The 15,047-nt window shown below is 47.4% G+C and overlaps 1 pseudogene; it reads left to right on the top strand.

Moving 5' to 3' along the window:
* The first annotated feature begins 6,451 nt into the window (after nt 1-6,451).
* Nucleotides 6,452-7,096, top strand: LOC139397464 (glyoxalase domain-containing protein 4 pseudogene; annotated as a pseudogene).
* Nucleotides 7,097-15,047: the final 7,951 nt, after the last annotated feature.

The following is a 15,047-nucleotide window of genomic DNA, read 5'->3' as shown; positions in this document are numbered from 1 at the left end:
GTCAGTGTTTCAGTGTGTCAGTGTGTCAGTGTTTCAGTGTTTCAGTGTGTCAGTGTGTCAGTGTTTCAGTGTTTCAGTGTGTCAGTGTTTCAGTGTTTCAGTGTGTCAGTGTTTCAGTGTTTCAGTGTGTCAGTGTTTCAGTGTTTCAGTGTTTCAGTGTTTCAGTGTGTCAGTGTGTCAGTGTTTCAGTGTGTCAGTGTTTCAGTGTGTCAGTGTGTCAGTGTGTCAGTGTTTCAGTGTGTCAGTGTTTCAGTGTTTCAGTGTATCAGTGTTTCAGAAAGAGTGACACGCTGAAGAGATGGGAGGAGATTAATAGAGGTCTGGCTTCTCTCTCTCTCTCCGTATCTCTCTTTCCGTGTCTCTCTCTCTCTCTCTCTCTCTCTCTCTCTCTCTCTGTGCTGGGAGTGTTTGGTGCATGCTGGGAATTGTATGAGCGAATACGGGTGTTTTATGGTGGTTTGCCTTTTTCTATACATGATTAAGGTTATCCTTATTTTTATCTTTATGGTAGAATTAAGTATATTGTATTTCTTGTCGGAATTGCCCTGGTTTTGGTGGGGATGGTGACCCACATGGGGATACCATCCCTGTCACTTCGACACGGCTTTAGGTGTGTTACTTAAACCACTGTCACTGTGGAGGAGTTTCTGGTCTTGGTAGGATTTAAGGTTCGAAGATGAATAAAGCGGTGGTGGTATTTCTTAAAGAAGAGTGTCTGGTTGATCGTATGGTTGAGCATGGTGTACTTCTTAAAGAAGAGTGTCTGGTTGATCGTATGGTTGAGCATGGTGTACTTCTTAAAGAAGAGTGTCTGGTTGATCGGATGGTTGAGCATGGCGTACTTCTTAAAGAAGAGCGTCTCTTTGATCGGATGGTTGAGCAGAGCGTATTTCTTAAAGGTTTAAATGTTTATTCAAGTTACACCACTTTTTCTCCGTCAACGAGGTTAACGATTTTAAATGTACCACCGTTTGTTCTCAATGATTGGAGCGTGAGTGATTGGAGCGTGAGTGATTGGAGCGTGAGTGATTGCTGTTTGGGAAGTTTACAAGTTCTATGAAGATTGTCCTGTTGGGTTGCAAACACTCTGAAACAGGTTATGTCATTTCAAACACCCGGCTCTGAAACAGGTTATGTCATTTCAAACACCCAGCTCTGAAACAGGTTATGTCATTTCAAACACCCAGCTCTGAAACAGGTTATGTCATTTCAAACACCCAGCTCTGAAACAGGTTATGTAATTTCAAACACCCGGCTCTGAAACAGGTTATGTCATTTCAAACACCCGGCTCTGAAACAGGTTATGTCATTTCAAACACCCAGCTCTGAAACAGGTTATGTAATTTCAAACACCCTGCTCTGAAACAGGTTATGTCATTTCAAACACCCGGCTCTGAAACAGGTTATGTCATTTCAAACACCCGGCTCTGAAACAGGTTATGTCATTTCAAACACCCGGCTCTGAAACAGGTTATGTCATTTCAAACACCCGGCTCTGAAACAGGTTATGTCATTTCAAACACCCGGCTCTGAAACAGGTTATGTCATTTCAAACACCCGGCTCTGAAACAGGTTATGTCATTTCAAACACCCGGCTCTGAAACAGGTTATGTCATTTCAAACACCCGGCTCTGAAACAGGTTATGTCATTTCAAACACCCGGCTCTGAAACAGGTTATGTCATTTCAAACACCCGGCTCTGAAACAGGTTATGTCATTTCAAACACCCTGCTCTGAAACAGGTTATGTCATTTCAAACACCCGGCTCTGAAACAGGTTATGTCATTTCAAACACCCGGCTCTGAAACAGGTTATGTCATTTCAAACACCCGGCTCTGAAACAGGTTATGTCATTTCAAACACCCGGCTCTGAAACAGGTTATGTCATTTCAAACACCCGGCTCTGCTTTATTGTTGGCATGACACAGGACTGATGGTAGCGCTCACCTTGTCTTCTCCAGACAAGCTTTTTTCCAGATGCCCCAAACAATTCGAAAGGAGATTCATCAGAGAAAATGACTTTATCCCAGTCCTCAGCAGTCCAATCCCTGTACCTTTTGCAGAATATCAGTCTGTCCCTGATGCTTTTCCTGGAGAGAAGTGGCTTCTTTGCTGCCCTTCTGGACACCAGGCCATCCTCCAAAATTCTTCGCTTCACTGTGCGTGCAGATGCACTCACACCTGCCCGCTGCCATGAGCAAGCTCTGTACTGGTGGTGCCCCGATCCTGCAGCTGAATCAACTTTAGGAGACAATCCTGGCGCTTGCTGGACTTTCTTGGGTGCCCTGAAGCCTTCTTCACAACAATTTAACCACTCTCCTTGACGTTCTTGATGATCCGATAAATAGTTAGTTGATTTAGGTGCAATCTTACTGGCAGCAATATCCTTGCATGTGAAGCCCTTTTTGTGCCAAGCAATGATGACGGCACGTGTTTCCTTGCATGTAAACATGGTTGACAGAGGAAGAACAATGATTCCAAGCACCACCCTCCTTTTTGAAGCTCCCAGTCTGTTATTCAAACTCAATCAGCACGACAGAGTGATCTCCAGCCTTGTCCTCACAAACACTCAAAATGTGTTAATGAGAGAATCACTGACATGATGTCAGTTTGTGGTAGGGCTAAATTAAGTGGAAATGTTTTTGGGGGATTCAGTTCATTTGCATGGCAAAGAGGGACTTTGCAATTCATCTGATCACTCTTCATAACATTATGGAGTATATGCATATTGCAGTCATACAAATTGAGACAGCAGACTTTGTGAAAATTAATATTTGTGTCATTCTCAAAACTTTTGACCACGACTGCACATAGAAAACTCACAAGTCTGCAGGGCCAGACGGATTACCAGGACGTGTTCTCCGGGCATGGGCTGACCAACTGGCAGGTGTCTTCACTGACATTTTCAACATGTCCCTGATTGAGTCTGTAATGCCTTTCAAGCAGACCACCGTAGTCCCTGTGCCCAAGAGCACTAAGGTAACCTGCCTAAATGACTACAGACCCGTAGCACTCACGTCCGTAGCCATAAAGTGCTTTGAAAGGCTGGTCATGGCTCCCATCAACACCATCATCCCAGAAACCCTAGACCCAATCCAATATGCATACATCCCAAACAGATCCACTGATGATGCAATCTCTATTATTATTATTTTTTTTTTAAGCAGGAAAAGACCATTGAGACGCAGAGTCTATTTTTCAAGGGAAACTAGGCTGTGACGACCCTCCCACTCTGTCTGCCGTTGTTACGAATCCCTTTTGGCCCAACAGTCTAGGGGGGATGGTAGTGAGACCCGTAACATAACTCATGTAAATTATAATAGTGACAAAGTAAAAGTGAACGAAATAACCACGACAACTGAAATAATACCGTCAAACTCAGGGTTTATTTATAAACACACGGTAATGGGGGGGAGCAGGAAAAGGGGCTGAGCTGGACCCAAGGAAAGAAACAAATATGCAAAAACACCCCTAAGCTAGACTAGCCTATTTCAACAACAGCTAACTAACTAACCAAAATACAGTGGGTGGTCCGCCCAGTTCTAACTAGTGTGTTTTAACAAAGTTTACCTACGGGTAGTGTATGCCCATGGGCGACTTGTCTTGGTTTCCCCTTTTCCCACCAGCAACAAACAAACACCATAACCAAAACAATACTCACAGGTGATGACAAAGTGCTATGGAGGTGCTCAAACAAAAGAGAGGTTAATTAATACACAGAGAGCGCGTGCAAAACAGAGGTCTACAAACATGGCATTTACAAAGATTGAGCTCTCCTGAAATCTACAAGAACAGCGATCTACCAACATGGCATTACAAAGATTGAGCTCTCCTGAAATCTACAAGAACAGCGATCTACCAACATGGCATTACAAAGAGATTGAGCTCTCCTGAAATCTACAAGAACAGCGATCTACCAACATGGCATTACAAAGAGATTGAGCTCTCCTGAAATCTACAAGAACAAACAAATGATGGGGTTTTTAAATGAACTGTGATAGGGTAGGAAACAGGAGGAGGTGTGTCTTCTGATTGATGAGTTGATTGTTGACTGATTGGGGAGTGATGATTTTCACCTGTGAGGGGAGAAGGAGAGAAAAGAAACACACACAGGATACACACAGACACAGGATACCTGTATCCGTAACAGCCGTATTCTGTCTTTGTTCTTGTTTCCTTATTAGGATGCCGGTGGGCGGAGTTGGGAGGGTCGTCAGCTACATGGGAAGCACCTGGGCCAGGTGTGTCCCAGGATAAATAGACCTCTTCCACATTCATGGAAGAGACTCTCTCCATGCAGACACCTTTGTAGATTGTGTTGTGGTTCTTGGTGGCTTTTTGTTTGTTTGTTTTGGCACCTTTCAAAACCCTGCATTATCACATTCATGCATGCAAAACACTCACTTACACTACTGATTACTGATTACACACACCATTGTATATTTTCCTTAGTTGCTTTAGTTAATAAATATATATTTTGTTACTTCTTATCTCCATGTTGTCTCCCTTTGTTACGGGCTTTGAGTCGGTTCGTGACAGCCAACAATCAATACATTACAGAATTAAAACATACACCAATACAATACAACAAAGTGATCCAGCCTTAAAAAAAGGCATTTCCTCTTCTCTCCCATCAATATTTTAAATTCATTCAGGTGCAATAAACATATTTAGATGAAGCAGAAGATTGTAGATTATTTCATGCGGAACCGGTACAGAGTCAATGTGGAGGCTATATACAGGGGGTACCGGTACAGAGTCAATGTGGAGGCTATATACAGGGGGTACCGGTACAGAGTCAATGTGGAGGCTATATACAGGGTGTTACGGTACAGAGTCAATGTGGAGGCTATATACAGGGTGTTACGGTAGAGTCAATGTGGAGGCTATATACAGGGTGTTATGGTAGAGTCAATGTGGAGGCTATATACAGGGTGTTACGGTGCAGAGTCAGGTACACTTCAATAATGACAGACAAAATGAGAAAAGAAAATCACATTGTAAGATTTTTAATGAATTTATTTGCAAATTATGGTGGAAAATAAGTATTTGGTCACCTACAAACAAGCAAGATTTCTGGCTCTCACAGACCTGTAACTTCTTCTTTAAGAGGCTCCTCTGTCCTCCACTCGTTACCTGTATTAATGGCCCCTGTTTGAACTTGTTATCACTATAAAAGACACCTGTACACAACCTCAAACAGTCACACTCCACACTCCACTATGGCCAAGACCAAAGAGCTGTCAAAGGACACCAAAAACAAAATTGTAGACCTGCACCAGGCTGGGAAGACTGAATCTGCAATAGGTAAGCAGCTTGGTTTGAAGAAATCAACTGTGGGAGCAATTATTAGGAAATGGAAGACATACAAGACCACTGAAAATCTCCCTCGATCTGACCCCGTGGGGTCAAAATGATCACAAGAACGGTGAGCAAAAATCCCAGAAACACACGGGTGACCTATTGAATGGCCTGCAGAGAGCTGGGACCAAAGTAACAAAGCCTACACCATACCTACTGTGAAGCATGGGGGTGGAAACATCATGCTTTGGGGCTGTTTTTCTGCAAAGGGACCAGGACGACTGATCCGTGTAAAGGAAATAATGAATGTGGCCATGTATAGTGAGATTTTGAGTGAAAACCTCCTACAATCAGCAAGGGCATTGAAGATGAAACGTGGCTGGGTATTTCAGCATGACAATGATCCCAAACACACCAACGAAGGAGTGGCTTCGTAAGAAGCATTTCAAGGTCCTGGATTGGCCTAGCCAGTCTCCAGAACTCAACCCCATAGAAAGTCTTTGGAGGGAGTTAAAAGTCTGTGTTGCCCAGCAACAGCCCCAAAACATCACTGCTCTAGAGGAGATCTGCATGGAGGAATGGGCCAAAATACCAGCAACAGTGTGTGAAAACCTTATGAAAACTTACAGAAAACGTTTGACCTCTGTCATTGCCAACAAAGGGTAAATATTGTATTGAGTATTGATTAAGTATTGTATTAAGTATTGAGATAAACTTTTGTTATTGACCAAATACTTATTTTCCACCATAATTTGCAAATAAATTCATAAAAAATCCTACAATGTGATTTTCTGGATTTTTTTTTTCATGGTTGAAGTGTACCTATGATGAAAATTACAGGCCTCTCTCATCTTTTTAAGTGGGAGAACTTGCACAATTGGTGGCTGACTAAATACTTTTTTGCCCCACTGTACATACTACCTCAATCAGCCTGACTAACCGGTGTCTGTATGTAGCCTCGCTACTTTTATAGCCTCTCTACTGTTATAGCCTGTCTTTTTACTGTTTTATTTCTTTACTTACCTATTGTTAACTTAATACTTTTTTGCACTATTGGTTAGAGCCTGTAAGTAAGGATTTCACTGTAAGGTCTACCTACACCTGTTGTACTCGGCGCACGTGACAAATGCACTTTGATTTGATTTGGGTAATGGTGGCTTTGAGGCGAGCCTTGCATTTTGTTTTCAAACTGGGAGACAGAAGCAAAACGAGATGTGATCGGCATGAAGATTTTGTGTCACAAAGAGTTTGAAGAAGGATGTACGGCAACTTGTAAGGGCCCTTATGATGGGAAATGGAGCAAGGCAGTGGTCGGATTTGGTCCGGAGGATGATGACTTTGTGGCTGAACTAATCTACAGTAATGGAGTGGGAGAATATTGCCTAGGCAACGACTTCCTCGGGTTTGACTCTGCAGTCTAGCCAGGCTGTCAGCAATGCTAAGTGGCTTGGTTGGCCCTTCACAGAGGTTGGAAAGGGCCGCTATCTGACTGAGGCCCCAGGAGGTTATTGCTTCTACCTGGTGGACAAAGAACAGCCTCCCAATGATCCCGTACAGAAGGTAAGTCAGGCAGGGTCTGACCTGCAGGAATCAATACACGGCTGCTTCTCTCTTCTGGGGACGAAGGTGAAAGAGAGCAATGAGGAGAAGGAGACTGTGCTGATGGGAGTCAGACACTCAGTGTTAACTTCACAACATTGTTGGGACAGTCGATCATGGGACAGCCTTTGGGTGGATAGCATTCTCCTATCCACGTGAGCAGTTGGCAGGTCTTGAAGCATTGATGACAAAATAAATGAAATTAAATCCTTAATGTTTTGGTCAGCCTGGACACCCCTGGGAAGTCTTGGTTAGCCTGGACACCCCTGGGAAGGCTTGGTTAGCCTGGACACCCCCTGGGAAGGCTTGGTTAGCCTGGACCCCCCCTGGGAAGGCTTGGTTAGCCTGGACCCCCCCTGGGAAGGCTTGGTTAGCCTGGACCCCCCCTGGGAAGGCTTGGTTAGCCTGGACCCCCCCTGGGAAGGATTGGTTATCCTGGACACCCCTGGGAAGGCTTGGTTAGCCTGGACCCCCCCTGGGAAGGCTTGGTTAGCCTGGACCCCCCCTGGGAAGGATTGGTTAGCCTGGACACCCCCTGGGAAGGCTTGGTTAGCCTGGACCCCCCCTGGGAAGGATTGGTTAGCCTGGACCCCCCCTGGGAAGGATTGGTTAGCCTGGACACCCCTGGGAAGGCTTGGTTAGCCTGAACACCCCTGGGAAGGCTTGGTTAGTGTGGACACCCCTGAGAAGACTACAGTAGAAGTGGTTATTTGGGCTGTTTCAGATGCCCATGATATCTGCTATGTTGTTTGAGTGTTTATCATTTTGTGGGTTACAGGACCCAGTAAAGTTTATTTAACTCTCTTTTTCTCTTTTACTCTTTTTTTTTCTTCTCTCTCTCTCTCGCTCTCTCTCTCTCTCTCTCTCTCTCTCTCTCTCTCTCTCTCCATCTCTCTCTCTCCATCTCTCCCTCTCCATTTCTCTCTCTCCATCTCTCCCAATCCATCTCTCCCTCTCTCTCTCTCTCCCTCTCTCTCTCTCTCCATCTCTCTCTCTCTCCATCTCTCCATCTCTCTCTCTCCATCTCTCTCTCTCTCCATCTCTCTCTCTCCATCTCTCTCTCTCCATCTCTCTCTCTCTCCATCTCTCCCTCTCTCTCTCTCCATCTCTCTCCATCTCTCCATCTCTCCATCTCTCTCTCTCCATCTCTCTCTCTCCATCTCTCCATCTCTCTCTCTCCATCTCTCCATCTCTCTCTCTCCATCTCTCTCTCTCTCCATCTCTCTCTCTCTCCATCTCTCCCTCTCCATCTCTCTCTCTCTCTCTCTCTCTCCATCTCTCCCTCTCCAACTCTCTCTCTCCATCGCTCCCTCTCCATCTCTCTCTCCATCGCTCCCTCTCCATCTCTCTCTCCATCTCTCTCTCTCCATCTCTCTCTCTCTCTCTCTCTCTCCATCTCTCTCTCTCTCTCTCTCCCCTTTCCTCTTTTTCTCCTTTTATCTCTTTCTGCAGCCCCCCACCCCCCCCCCCCACACACACACTCTCACACACCTCTTTTGTTAGATTCTTGGTCTGTGATCAAAGCCAAACGGACTAATGCTATGAAACCCTCATCAAAGCTTGGTTGTTGTTGATGTAGATTACGGTTTATTTTACTACTGCTTAAAATACTACCCAATGTACACAGTGCTGGAAAAAGCATGTTTATTTGTTCCAGACAATACACACACACACACACACACACACAGTAGTGTTGTTGTGCAGTGTTGGTAGAGTAAATATGTGTGTTCTGGTCCCTCTCTGGTGCTTCTGTGTCTCAGTCCATCTGGATGCTGGGTCCCATGGCAACAAACAAACTAGAGAGAAACTAGTCTCCCTCTTCCCTCCTCTCTCTCTCGCTCTCTCTTTCCTCTCCCCTCCTCTTTCCCCCATCCCTTCTGGTGATCATTTTCTCTGTGTTTCCAGCCACCACACTCGGATAAATAATAGAACAACTATCAAGTATACTTCTTCCTTCCTGTTCCAGAATATCAACCTTCTCCTGAAGTACACTTCTACTATCCTGTTTGAGAATATCAACCTTCTCCTGAAGTACACTTCCACTATCCTGTTCCAGAATATCAACCTTCTCCTGAAGTACACTTCTTCCTTCCTGTTCCAGAATATCAACCATCTCCTGAAGTACACTTCCACTATCCTGTTCCAGAATATCAACCTTCTCCTGAAGTACACTTCTACTATCCTGTTCCAGAATATCAACCTTCTCCTGAAGTACACTTCCACTATCCTGTTTCAGAATATCAACCTTCTCCTGAAGTACACTTCTACTATCATGTTCCAGAATATCAACCATCTCCTGAAGTACACTTCCACTATCCTGCTCCAGAATATCAACCTTCTCCTGAAGTACACTTCTACTATCCTGTTTGAGAATATCAAACTTCTCCTGAAGTACACTTCTACTATCCCATTCCAGAATATCAACCTTCTCCTGAAGTACACTTCTACTATCCTGTTTGAGAATATCAACCGTCTCCTGAAGTACACTTCTTCCTTCCTGTTCCAGAATATCAAACTTCTCCTGAAGTACACTTCTACTATCCTGTTCCAGAATATCAACCTTCTCCTGAAGTACACTTCCACTATCCTGTTCCAGAATATCAACCTTCTCCTGAAGTACACTTCTTCCTTCCTGTTCCAGAATATCAACCTTCTCCTGAAGTACACTTCTACTATCCTGTTCCAGAATATCAACCTTCTCCTGAAGTACACTTCCACTATCCTGTTCCAGAATATCAACCTTCTCCTGAAGTACACTTCTACTATCCTGTTCCAGAATATCAACCTTCTCCTGAAGTACACTTCTACTATCCTGTTCCAGAATATCAACCTTCTCCTGAAGTACACTTCTACAATCCCATTCCAGAATATCAACCTTCTCCTGAAGTACACTTCTACTATCCTGTTCCAGAATATCAACCTTCTCCTGAAGTACACTTCTACTATCCTGTTCCAGAATATCAACCTTCTCCTGAAGTACACTTCTACTATCCTGTTCCAGAATATCAACCTTCTCCTGAAGTACACTTCCACTATCCCATTCCAGAATATCAACCATCTCCTGAAGTACACTTCCACTATCCTGCTCCAGAATATCAACCTTCTCCTGAAGTACACTTCTACTATCCTGTTTGAGAATATCAAACTTCTCCTGAAGTACACTTCTACTATCCCATTCCAGAATATCAACCTTCTCCTGAAGTACACTTCTACTATCCTGTTTGAGAATATCAACCGTCTCCTGAAGTACACTTCTTCCTTCCTGTTCCAGAATATCAAACTTCTCCTGAAGTACACTTCTACTATCCTGTTCCAGAATATCAACCTTCTCCTGAAGTACACTTCCACTATCCTGTTCCAGAATATCAACCTTCTCCTGAAGTACACTTCTTCCTTCCTGTTCCAGAATATCAACCTTCTCCTGAAGTACACTTCTACTATCCTGTTCCAGAATATCAACCTTCTCCTGAAGTACACTTCCACTATCCTGCTCCAGAATATCAACCTTCTCCTGAAGTACACTTCTACTATCCTGTTTGAGAATATCAACCGTCTCCTGAAGTACACTTCTTCCTTCCTGTTCCAGAATATCAAACTTCTCCTGAAGTACACTTCTACTATCCTGTTCCAGAATATCAACCTTCTCCTGAAGTACACTTCCACTATCCTGTTCCAGAATATCAACCTTCTCCTGAAGTACACTTCTTCCTTCCTGTTCCAGAATATCAACCTTCTCCTGAAGTACACTTCTACTATCCTGTTCCAGAATATCAACCTTCTCCTGAAGTACACTTCTACTATCCTGTTCCAGAATATCAACCTTCTCCTGAAGTACACTTCTACTATCCTGTTCCAGAATATCAACCTTCTCCTGAAGTACACTTCTACTATCCCATTCCAGAATATCAACCTTCTCCTGAAGTACACTTCTACTATCCTGTTCCAGAATATCAACCTTCTCCTGAAGTACACTTCTACTATCCTGTTCCAGAATATCAACCTTCTCCTGAAGTACACTTCCACTATCCTGTTCCAGAATATCAACCTTCTCCTGAAGTACACTTCTACTATCCTGTTCCAGAATATCAACCTTCTCCTGAAGTACACTTCCACTATCCTGTTCCAGAATATCAACCTTCTCCTGAAGTACACTTCCACTATCCTGTTCCAGAATATCAACCTTCTCCTGAAGTACACTTCCACTATCCTGTTCCAGAATATCAACCTTCTCCTGAAGTACACTTCTTCCTTCCTGTTCCAGAATATCAACCTTCTCCTGAAGTACACTTCTACTATCCTGTTCCAGAATATCAACCTTCTCCTGAAGTACACTTCCACTATCCTGTTCCAGAATATCAACCTTCTCCTGAAGTACACTTCTACTATCCTGTTCCAGAATATCAACCTTCTCCTGAAGTACACTTCTACTATCCCATTCCAGAATATCAACCTTCTCCTGAAGTACACTTCTACTATCCCATTCCAGAATATCAACCTTCTCCTAAAGTACACTTCTACACAACATCTCAAGACACATTTCTAGCATCTGTCTGAAGAGAAACCCTTTATGCTAAGGTCATTTAGCAGGTTTTCATGACCGTATGCTTTTGGCATTCCAACCGATAACTGTCACAACCTGATCTGTTTCACCTGTCTTTGTGATTGTCTCCACCCCATTCCAGATGTCGCCCATCTTCCCCATTTATTACCTGTGTAATTATACCTGTGTTCTCCGTTAGTCGGTTACCAGTTCGTCTTGTCTTGTCAGGTCTTACCAGCGTGCTTTCCTGCCTTCCTGTTTCTCTAGTTCTGTTTCTTAGTTTTTCCCGGTTCTGACCATTCTGCCTGCCCGAGCCACGAGCTTGTCTGCCGTCCTGTACCTGCCTGACTCTTACCTGATAACTAACCTCTACCTGCCCTGACTCCAAGCCTGCCTGCAGTCCTGTACCTGCCCGACTCTTACCTGATAACAAACCTCTACCTGCCCTGACTCCAAGCCTGCCTGCAGTCCTGTACCTGCCTGACTCTGACCAGATAACAAACCTCTACCTGCCCTGACTACAAGCCTGCCTGCAGTCCTGTACCTGCCTGACTCTGACCTGATAACGAACCTCTACCTGCGCTGACTCCAAGCCTGCCTGCAGCCCTGTACCTGCCTGGCTCTGACCTGATAACAAACCGCTACCTGTCCTCATCCTGCACTCTACCTGTCCTCAACCAGCCCTCTACCTGTTCTTAACCTGCCTTCTACCTGTCCTCAACCTGTTCTTAACCTGCCCTCTACCTGTCCTCAACCTGCTCTCAACCTGTCCTCTACCTGCGCTATACCTGTCCCCAACCTGCCCTCTACCTGCCCTCTACCTGTCCCCAACCTGCCCTCTACCTGTCCCCAACCTGCCCTCTACCTGTCCCCAACCTGCCCTCTACCTGTCCCCAACCTGCCCTCTACCTGTCCCCAACCTGCCCTCTACCTGTCCCCAACCTGCCCTCTACCTGTCCCCAACCTGCCCTCTACCTGTCCTCTACCTGTCCCCAACCTGCCCTCTACCTGCCCTCTACCTGTCCCCAACCTGCCCTCTACCTGTCCTCAACCTGTCCTCAACCTGCACTCTACCTGTCCTCAACCAGCCCTCTACCTGTTCTTAACCTGTCCTCTACCTGTCCTCAACCTGCCCTCTACCTGTCCTCAACCTACCCTCTACCTGTCCCCAACCTGTTCTCTACCTGCCCTAAACCTGCCCTCTACCTGTCCCCAACCTGCCCTCTACCTGTCCCCAACCTGCCCTCTACCTGCGCTATACCTGTCCCCAACCTGCCCTCTACCTGTCCCCAACCTGCCCTCTACCTGTCCCCAACCTGCCCTCTACCTGCCCTCTACCTGCCCTCTACCTGTCCCCAACCTGCCCTCTACCTGTCCTCTACCTGTCCCCAACCTGCCCTGTACCTGCCCTCTACCTGTCCCCAACCTGCCCTCTACCTGCCCTCTACCTGTCCCCAACCTGCCCTCTACCTGTCCTCAACCTGTTCTCAACCTGCACTCTACCTGTCCTCAACCTGTTCTCAACCTGTCCTCTACCTGTCCCCAACCTGCCCTCTATCTGTCCCCAACCTGCCCTCTACATGTCCCCAACCTGCCCTCTACCTGTCCCCAACCTGCCCTCTACCTGTCCTCAACCTGCCCTCTACCTGTTCTCAACCTGTCCCAAACCTGCCCTCAACCTGTCCCCAACCTGCCCTCTACCTGTCCCCAACCTGTCCCCAACCTGCCCTCTACCTGTCCCCACCTTGCCCTCTACCTGCCCTCTACCTGTCCCCAACCTGTCCCCAACCTGCCCTCTACCTGTCCTCCACCTGTCCCCAACCTGCCCTCTACCTGTCCCCAACCTGCCCTCTACCTGTCCCAACCTGCCCTCTACCTGTCCTCAACCTGCCTTCTACCTGTCCCCAACCTGCCCTCTACCTGTCCCAAACCTATCCACAACCTGCCCTCTACCTGCCCTCCACCTGCCCTCTACCTGTCCCCAACCTGTCCCCAACCTGCCCTCTACCTGTCCCCAACCTGCCCTCTACCTGTCCTCTACCTGTCCCCAACCTGCCCTCTACCTGTCCCCAACCTGCCCTCTACCTGTCCTCAACCTGCCCTCTACCTGTTCTCAACCTGTCCCAAACCTGCCCTCTACCTGTCCCCAACCTGCCCTCTACCTGTCCCAAACCTGTCCCCAACCTGCCCTCTACCTGTCCCCAACCTGCCCTCTACCTGCCCTCTACCTGTCCCCAACCTGTCCCCAACCTGCCCTCTACCTGTCCTCCACCTGTCCCCAACCTGCCCTCTACCTGTCCCCAACCTGCCCTCTACCTGTCCCCAACCTGCCCTCTACCTGTCCTCAACCTGCCTTCTACCTGTCCCCAACCTGCCCTCTACCTGTCCCAAACCTATCCACAACATGCCCTCTACCTGCCCTCCACCTGCCCTCTACCTGTCCCCAACCTGTCCCCAACCTGCCCTCTACCTGTCCCCAACCTGCCCTCTACCTGCCCTCTACCTGTCCCCAACCTGCCCTCTACCTGTCCTCTACCTGTCCCCAACCTGCCTTCTACCTGCCCTCTACCTGTCCCCAACCTGCCCTCTACCTGCCCTCTACCTGTCCCCAACCTGCCCTCTACCTGTCCTCAACCTGTTCTCAACCTGCCCTCTACCTGTCCCCAACCTGTTCTCAACCTGTCCTCTACCTGTCCCCAACCTGCCCTCTACCTGTCCCCAACCTGCCCTCTACCTGTCCCCAACCTACCCTCTACCTGTCCCCAACCTGCCCTCTACCTGTCCTCAACCTGCCATCTACCTGTTCTCAACCTATACCAAACCTGCCCTCTACCTGTCCCCAACCTGCCCACTACCTGTCCCAAACCTGTCCCCAACCTGCCCTCTACCTGTCCCCAACCTGCCCTCTACCTGTCCTCAACCTGTCCCCAACCTGTCCCCAACCTGCCCTCTACCTGCCCTCTACCTGTCCCCAACCTGACCGCTACCTGCCCTCTACCTGTCCCCAACCTGCCCTCTACCTGTCCTCAACCTGTTCTCAACCTGCCCTCTACCTGTCCCCAACCTGCCCTCTACCTGTCCTCTACCTGTCCCCAACCTGCCCTCTACCTGTCCCCAACCTTCCCTCTACCTTTCCCCAACCTGCCCTCTACCTGTCCCCAACCTGCCCTATATCTGTCCCCAACCTGCCCTCTACCTGTCCCCAACCTGCCCTCTACCTGTCCCCAACCTGCCCTCTACCTGTCCCCAACCTGCCCTCTACCTGCCCTCTACCTGTCCCCAACCTGCCCTCTACCTGCCCTCTACCTGTCCCCAACCTGCCCTCTACCTGTCCTCAACCTGTTCTCAACCTGCCCTCTACCTGTCCCCAACGTGCCCTCTACCTGTCCTCTACCTGTCCCCAACCTGCCCTCTACCTGTCCCCAACCTTCCCTCTACCTGTCCCCAACCTGCCCTCTACCTGTCCCCAACCGGCCTTCTACCTGTCCCCAACCTGCCCTCTACCTGTCCCCAACCTGCCCTCTACCTGTCCCCAACCTGCCCTCTACCTGCCCTCTACCTGTCCCCAACCTGCCCTCTACCTTCCCTCTACTTGTCCCCAACCTGC

The sequence above is a fragment of the Oncorhynchus clarkii genome, unplaced genomic scaffold, assembly GCF_045791955.1.
Source record: "Oncorhynchus clarkii lewisi isolate Uvic-CL-2024 unplaced genomic scaffold, UVic_Ocla_1.0 unplaced_contig_7368_pilon_pilon, whole genome shotgun sequence".
In the NCBI taxonomy this organism is placed as follows: Eukaryota; Metazoa; Chordata; class Actinopteri; order Salmoniformes; family Salmonidae; genus Oncorhynchus; species Oncorhynchus clarkii.
This window is presented reverse-complemented; position numbering and strand designations above follow the sequence as displayed.